This window comes from Gossypium hirsutum, chromosome A08, assembly GCF_007990345.1.
Source record: "Gossypium hirsutum isolate 1008001.06 chromosome A08, Gossypium_hirsutum_v2.1, whole genome shotgun sequence".
In the NCBI taxonomy this organism is placed as follows: Eukaryota; Viridiplantae; Streptophyta; class Magnoliopsida; order Malvales; family Malvaceae; genus Gossypium; species Gossypium hirsutum.
In genome coordinates, this window is record NC_053431.1 from 35,402,696 (window position 1) to 35,411,739 (window position 9,044).

Sequence of the window (9,044 nt, forward strand, 5' to 3'; positions counted from 1 at the left end):
AAATCAATAAATTTATATTTCCCGTTGATTTTATTGTTCTAGATATAGAGGAGGATAGCAACACTCCTTTAATTCTGGAAAGGCCCTTTTTAGCAACTACTAAAACGATTATTGATGGTGGCACAGGTGAACTCACACTCCGTGTGGGAGACGAAACAATCATCTTTCAAGCTCGCAATTCTGGCAACACACCGAGAATTGAAGGTGATCGTTTAACCCATTTTCCTAGAACTGACAATATGGTACAACCTACTCTATAGGAAATGAGTTTGAAGGAATCACACGAGTCATTCTCAAGCAATAGTAGAGGACCTGTTCATGAAGATCGAAGATTACAAATTGAGGAACTCGATGAATGGCGGACGCATAAACCAAGAACACTCGACAAACTGAATCTACGATAGAACGAGCTCAATACCTTTCCAAATCAACTTAAGATTGGAGATAGAGTCTTATTAGATGCTGCAGATCAACACATTTTCGCTACCACACTGAATGAAGAAATACCTCTTACGGTCGAGGTAAGGCACCCCAAGTTTGGCACTTTTAAGGTAAACAACACCCGTTTAAAACCTTATTTTGATGAGATTGATGACAAGAATGAGGAGTATAAACTCCTTAAACCACCATGATTATTCAACGGAGAGGTAAGTCAAGCTTAGACTATAAATAAGCACTTCTTGAGGGGCAACCTGAGCACTAACTGTATTAATTTCTTTAAAATTTAGTATTCGACATCTAACTTACTAACAGAACACTTGAATATAGGTTTTCCATAGAGACACAGCCAAGCACACGGGCGTGTGTAGGGCTGTGTGAAAACAGGGCAAAGATTTCCCCAAACACGGGCTACGATAAAATGCCACGGCCGTGCGACATGGCTGTGGTCGGGCCTGCCAAAACAACACGGGCGTGCGACACGCCCGTGTGGAATAACCATGGGCGAACCTGTTAAAACAGCATGGGTGTGTGACACGCCCGTGTCTAACACCCGTGGTCGAACTTGTCAAATGACCACTGGCGTGGGGCATTCATACAAGGGCATGTATTAAATGTCAGACGCGCCCAATTTCAAAATTCGCAAATCACACGGGCTGAAAATTGGGGAACACAGGCGTGTTCCCTTGCCGTGTGCCCCAAGATCTATAAATACACTGCACTATTCACTTTCTTCCCCATTCAAAAATCCTAACCCTATCTGCTGCAAGTCCATACGCCCTTCCTGCCATGCCCATGCGCCGCTTCTCACTTCATTTTTGATGCTCAATCTCTTTCCCTTAGCGTTTGTTTACTCCTTTCACTTCTATTTTACTTATTTCTAATGCTTATTATCAACATAATCTTCATATCTTTTGAACTATTTTTCATTTTTCTATCATTTAATTTGCATTCTTAGGTTAGTTATCATATATTTCGTGTTAAATCTAGTTATTAGGAACACCTCATGCCCATTACATTACTATGCTTATTCTCATGCTATTACCATGCCAATGTCTATCATTTAATTTGCATTCCTAGGTTAGTTATCATACATTCGTATTAAATTGAGATTAGGAAAACCTCATACCCATTACATTTCTATTCTCATTCTCATTGTTATTGTGGTTGAGTTTGCTTCATATTAGTAGTCTTGCTGAAATAGTTAGTTCAAATTCATGCCTTTTACTTCTTCAAATTCGTTTACCTATTATTATTATTCTTTATATTATAGGCTTTTAATGTCATCTTCATGAGGAAAGAAAACCGACGTACCTTCCTCGAATAAGAGGAAGGGAGCGTCATCTTCTGCGGGTCCAACTACGAAAATCTGTCACCCTCTCCTGCAGTTCCCCCGAGGGCTCCAAGAAGAGCTTTTCTAAATACTTCGGGCTCGACCCTTAATTATGGGCCGCTGCATCGACTGGGCTGCCGTAGAATAAGTTCAGATGGCTGATACAATTTGGGCCATCCTAACCACTGACCCTTGGGAGCTATTCTTTGGGATCATCGAACCAACATACCTCGAGCTCACAATGGAACTATGCTCAACGTTCCATCTTCAGACCATAATGACAAATTACAATGATCCTGGCACGGTCCAATTTCATCTAGGTGGGTTAGTCCACCAGCTAAGCGTCCCAGAGTTCGGTGCTGTACTAGGCTTATAGACGGAGGAGTTCAAGGAGGAAAATGAACTACATGCTCTCACTCGCCACATACATTTTTCTCCCTCGAAGTGCTGGCACACTTTGGCCCCTGGCGCCGCCTCCTACAATCCTAGCCGCTCCAAGGCATCAGTTCTCCCACCATCCCTGAGGTACCTACATGCCATTTTAGCTCACACGATTACAATGAGGTGAGAGAGCACTAGCATCGTCAACACTCACGACGCCTACTTCTTATGGTGTATGTCGCACAGGCACATCATCGACCTACCTATTTCATCATCCTCGCGATTCAGCACTAGACAGAGTGGCATCGGAAGTGGGTCATATCCATTAGCCCCTACATGACTCGATTGGCTCGACACTTCGGACTCCTCAACATCGCGGCCCAAGAATCATCCCTTACCCTCATCGGTCAGATGTCTCCACAAGGCATCTCGAGCATACTTAGCATGAGGATGATCGAGAGGCGTCGAGGAACCTACCCTCCCCAATATCGTCTCGCCCAATCTACTGAGGAGGAAGCCTATGAAGACATTCCTGATGATGTCCCTCCACAGCACGAGGACCCATCGACTCAGCCACCACCACCCTCTCGTCCAGTTCATGCGTCGGCTTCATATGCTGACATCTCTGAGCGCCTCATTCGATTCGAGCAGCAGTGTTTTCAACAATTTGACAAAATTGATGCTACTCTACAGCAGATTTGTCAACACCTCCACATCTCATCGCCAGTCCCACCTCGCGAACCATCCAGCGATGAAGATGTTTAAAAATATTTATTTATTATTTTATGTTTTTAATTTTTATTAAAACTACTTTTTATTTTTATTAGATTTTAAAAATTTTATTTTTAATTATTAATTTTGGTTACTTCTTATTGAGTAATTAATCTTCCTAATATCCCTTAAAAAGTTCCTGATTTTATCACAGTTATATAGAGCTCTTAAGGTCATCAACACATAGGAACTAAAACAGCCATAAATCGTATGCAGATCTGAAACATAAGGAAATTAAATATTCTATGGGGGACTTCGTCTTTCTCAAGGTCTCACCATGGAAGAAGGTACTGAGGTTTGGACGGAAGGGCAAGTTGAGCCCTAGGTTCGTTGGGCCTTACCACATACTGAAACATGTGGGACCGGTTGCTTATCAACTAAAGTTACCTCAGGACTTGGACCGACTTCATGATATGCTCCACATCTCTATGCTGAGGTGTTATCGCTGTGATCCTGTACCTATTATCTCAATTGAGGAAATTGAGGTTAGCCCAAATTTGACCTTTGAGGAAGAGTCGGTTTAGATTTTAGACTGTGATGTAAAGGTTCTGTAGAGGAAGTCTGTTCCACTAGTTAAGGTACTATGGCTGATAAACCGTAATTTATACATATTTTTACCCCATGCTTAACATATTTTATGGATGATTTCTCTTTAGAATTGGTGAATTTGATGCTCCTGGTGTCTTAATTCCATGTTTTATACTTAGGAGAGCATAGGAGAGGGAAAGGAACGAGAAACGGGCCAAAAACAAAGAAAATAGGCCATGTCAATTTGGTAGAATCGAAGCACGACTACACGGGCAGACCACACGGCCATGTCAATTTGGTAGAATCGAAGCACGACTCACACGAGTAGAACACATGCCTGTGCCATTCTAACAGATTCGAGCACAGCTTGAAGTAATCGCACATGGGCGTGTTCCTGTCGAGTCCAAGTCGAGTCCAATTCAGAAAAGGCCAATTTCGAGGGTTCTTAGGCATTCCAAAGCCTATAAATACACCCTAGAGGAGGAAGAAAAGGGAGGCACAGAGAGGAAGGAAGGAATTACTTGAAGAAAGCCGATTGATCCATCTCAGAAGCCGGATTCATCATCAAGGCTGAAGATCTCCCCTCAATTTTCCTTCAGGAGTTTTGGGTTTTCTTCATGCTTTGTATTCATTATTTTTCTGAGATGTTTTCCGTTTTAGTTATGAACTAAATCCCCTAAATACCTAAAGGGAATGAAACCTAAGATGAATCTTGTTATTATTTTCTGAATTGTATGATAAATATTGAACTTGTTCTTAATTATGTGTTCTTAATTCTTGTTTTGATATCTCAGGATACTGATTCAAGATAAGCTCTTATTCAAAGGAGGAATAGACCCTGTCTAAGAGTACATTTGTCATAATTAAGCGGAGTTGATTGTGCGCCTAGAGATAGGGTGACAAGATTTTGTCGGATTAGGGTGAAACCTAATAGGGGATCCATAGATTGAGTTAATGCAACCCTAGAGTGTTAATTAGAGAAAAGTCTCAGTTATTCAATCTAGGGACTAGATGTTATTAGTCTTGAATAGGGATAATAACATAACTTAGGGATCTCTACGGAGCAAGTTAAATGAATAAATCGTTCAATTCGGAGCCAGAATAACAAGTCTTGGTTGACTTTTCCTTAGGTATTGTCTTAATCCAATCGTTCTCTAAAAGTAATCCCCCAATTCTACTCTCTGTGAATTCTTAGTTTAGATAATTAGTTAGTTAAACAAAAACCCCCTTATTTTTAGGCTAGATAATAAAAAGACAGTTATTACTAGTACTTTTAGTTCCCTTAGGTTCGACAATCCGGTCTTGCTAAAGCTATACTACTGTCCGATAGGTACACTTGCCTACATCGTGATAATAGTTAGTTTCAAGAACGATTCATTATAAATATTTAAAACATGTCACACGAAAAATCGCGATCAATAGTGTAATCACAGTTCTGAAGAAGCCACGTAGGAACCCAAGGAGACGATGCGACAATAATACCCTCATCTGTTTTGATCAGGTAAATTTCAAGGCTGAAATTTTCTTTTAGGGGGTAGAGTTGTAACACCCAAAATATAGGTACTTATTTTCTGTATGTTGTGTAACTCAAATGCATGTTTGTCTCAATGGTTAAGTGTCCTGGGAAGCGCCTGAAAAGTCTAGGGTTCAAGCTTGGGCATTTGCAAAAAAAATTATTTTAAGGAATGAACCTTTACCATGGTTAGTAGAATTTTAAATTATTGAGGGTAAAATATGTCATAAAAAGCCTGTTGGTACAAGGGGTAATGGCGTGTTGCTAATGTTAAGGGACTTGAGTTCGAGTCCTACTGCACGCAAAGGGTGTCTTTTTGCTGCTGTGGTGTGTAAGAGGTTGTTTGTCAGTGGGATTCTGATGTTCATGGGAGGTTGAACGTGTTAAGGGGAGTGGGGAGTGTGTAGCCGAATTCTAGGAATGTTGTGAGGAGAAAAGTTAGGAGTTTTTGAAGGGATGTGGATAGTGTTTAGTTGGAGAAATTTGAGGAGTCAAGTGAGGAGAGAGTTAGGGGTGCCGTGTGGGGGAAAGTCTTTGTGGCAAAATCGGTCATAGGACTTTCCTTTTCTCTAGTGCTGAAATTGTGTTTTTGCTTTACTCTCCATTTTGGTAGATTCACTTTTTTGTTCTTCTTTGTGTTTTTGGTTGAGGCCGAATTGACCATTTGGGTATTTTCTTTTACTTATCCAAACTTTAGTCGAATACCTTTTCTCTCCTCATCTCAATTCCTTTGGTTTTCTTCAAGCGTCCGTTCTCGCATTGCTAAAACCAAGCATTTTCTACTTTTCCCTCATCTCTTTCTTTCAGCTCTGTAGTTATTGGTTGTTTCTCTTTTCTCTTTCAGATCATTTTATTTATCACTTCTATTTATCTAGTATCTTGGCTGAATACTACTCCACCCTCCACTCTTCTATCTTTGTTTTTGTTTCAAGTTATTGAGGATTCACTGACAAATCAGTAAGTGCTCTTGGTTTCTCTTTTTTTTTCTCTTCACCATTATGATATTCTTTTAATATCTCCTCTTCTCTTTCGATTGCTGCTAAGGGTACGATTGTACCACTTTGTCCCTACCACTCTGTGTACTTTCGGCTTTTGTGGTGAATGTAGGCCAACTGCTCTTCTCTCCAAAGTGATTCTGCATTTTTTGGTAAGTCCCTGCTTGGTTTTGTTCTTTTGACTTTCTTTTACTTTCCCTCTCTGCTATGTCAATCCTGTAGCTAACACCTCCTTTTACTGTGGACTTGCTAGGAGTATTGGGTGACCAATCTTGTTCAGTAGTTTAAGCAGGTTAACCCACTTTTGTTCATTCAATGCAAGGCAAGTATCTAATGTTTTTGGGACTAGGTATTAAAGAGGATGATGATTTACCTTTTTTATCAAATGGCTAATGGAATGCCTTGTATGAATGTAGGATTGGTGCTCATGGACTTCTAGCACTTTTCACAAACGTAGATTAGCAAAAGGCAGAAAAGTATGATTGTTGACGCTTCATGAGCGTGCGATCACTGGTGTGGTAATCTGAATGCGTAAAACATGGGCGGTTGATAGTAGAGGCCCCCAGGAGCATTTTCATGGTCTTAGACCATTTTGGGCCATGATGGGTCATGTGGGCCCCACGGGCTCGTGGGCCCTACACAAACATGTGGGGATTATTGGGCCAGGCTGTGCAGTTCACACGACCAAGGTCATTTTTGGGCTTTATGGGCCACATGGGCGTGTGGCCCCACATGGGTCGTGTTATGGGTTTTGGGCCCATTGTTACTGTTTTATTGTTAAGGTTGCACGGGTCGCCCAAGACAACTGTGGACCTACTGTTGGGTCAGCAAGTACACTTAGACCTCATACTGATGAAATGACCATTATACCCCTATGATGGAAAATGATTGATATTCCCCTATGTTATGTATGATTGTATTCGAGAATGACATTTCTGCATACACGTATGATATTATGACATGACATTTTGTATGGGGGTGGGTTGATATATTTGGATGAAGTGTACTGTACTGGTAGCTCTGTTGCAAATATTGTTTAGTGCCGCAATCGGTGCTATCTTTTGGAGTGTAGGGATGGATGGGTCGATTTTATCTCCACATGGAGTGTAGGGCTGGACGGAGTGGAGTGTAGAGGATGTATGGCTAGGACTTCTGATTGCATTTCTACTACTATTACTGTAATGGGCTAAGACCCACACTGATACTACTACTGTAATGGGCTATGGCCCTAACTGATATTGGATTGTCACAAATGGGCTTAACCCAAATTGTATTTGTCTACGGTTTGACTGATTATTGTAAAGGGATTTCACACTGAGTTTTTCATAAACTCACCCTTCTGCTTTCCTGTGCAGGGAAGCCTTAGGTAGGTCGGTGCTACGAGGGACTCGATGGAGGCCACACAACTGCTCTTACTACTGTTTTAAACATTTAATCTTTAAGCTATTTAATTTGGGTATTTGTTATGTAATAAGTCCTCTTTAAATTTTTACTTTAATTTGGGGTTTACTTATTTTGATTTATATTTTCTAGTAATAGGACGTGAAATTTCAAAAAGATTAATGTTTTTAAAACACCATGCTATTCCAACGTATTTTACTGCTTGACTACCCTGACTACCCTTCACTAAGAATTTAATTTCTCATTGTACAGAATTCAAAATATGTTTTCGTTTATTTGTTTGAAACTAGACTCATTAAGGAGTCTAAGCATAAAATTTTATCTTATAATCATTTTTGTACGATTCATAATGATTTTCCAAATACTGAACAGAGGATTTCGGAGCCATTCTGACTCTGTCTCACCCAACTTTGAAAATCTCATTATCGGCAACTCCTTTACTTACACGATTTCTTTTATACGAAACTAGACGCGTCAATCTTTAATTACATAATTTATCCAGCTTTTAACTCAACTCCCACAATTTATGGTAATTTTTCCAAAACACGCTACTGCTGCTGTCCCTAGCAGATTTATACAATTTACTCTGTAAAGTTCTCATTCACATATTTAAAACATACTATTATATATGCCGTTATTTAGAAAAGTCATTGACCTTAACGTATATACATAATTCATATTCATCCCGTTTTAAAACTTAAGACTTACAAAGGAATCAAACTCAAATACTTAAGAACTTACCTTAAATGTCGTCGGACAACTACGAATCGACTATTCCATTTGTTTCGCTTTTCCCTTTTCCGAGTTAAGTTCCTTTCTCTCTTGAGCTAGGTAAAATAAATTGGTTTGTTTAATTACTTAACTAATTTATTTAGATTCAAACATTAATAATTTTTCTTAATAAGAAACATACAACAACTCATTAACAACTATTCATTCACATCTTTATTCTTGACTACAATCGGCCATTATAACATATACAAATGCATATTAACCACTTTGACCGATTGTCCATTAACCACTAATTCATATACATAAATTTTACAACTCAACTCACCCTTCTCCACATTATTTACCTTAATTCACATTCGGAAATCATAGAACACATACTAACGATTTAACGTTACAATTCAAATTTTCACACACCAATAAACACATTCAGCAAAACTTCATTTCAATTTACTTTACTAAATTATTTCTTGGCACCTTTATCACATTTTCACAATAGGCAAAACCATGTTACCAATCTAATACATCAAAATTTACTTATCCAAGACTACATTCAGCATATATATATATATTCACATAAACACAATAGCCGATCGTTATTTATCATCTAATTCGACTTTCAATAACCTCAAATTATAAACAATATTCAATTCTCTAATTAAGATATCAATTGACAACTTCACAAACAAAGATTAACAAGCTTAGTGCTCATCTAATAACCATTTATAATTTAAAACTTCAAAAGTTCAAAATCTAACATTTTACTCACATGGCCGAATACATGCTTTGCCTCAACTAAGGAAATTTATACACTCACAACTCCATCAATTCATTAACATTACACTCATTTGGCCATTATACAAGCAAATTTAACATCTAAACAACACCTTCCAAAAGCTATCAAATTATCACAATTTAAGAAATTGCCGAATGCACATATGTTTAATAATTCATG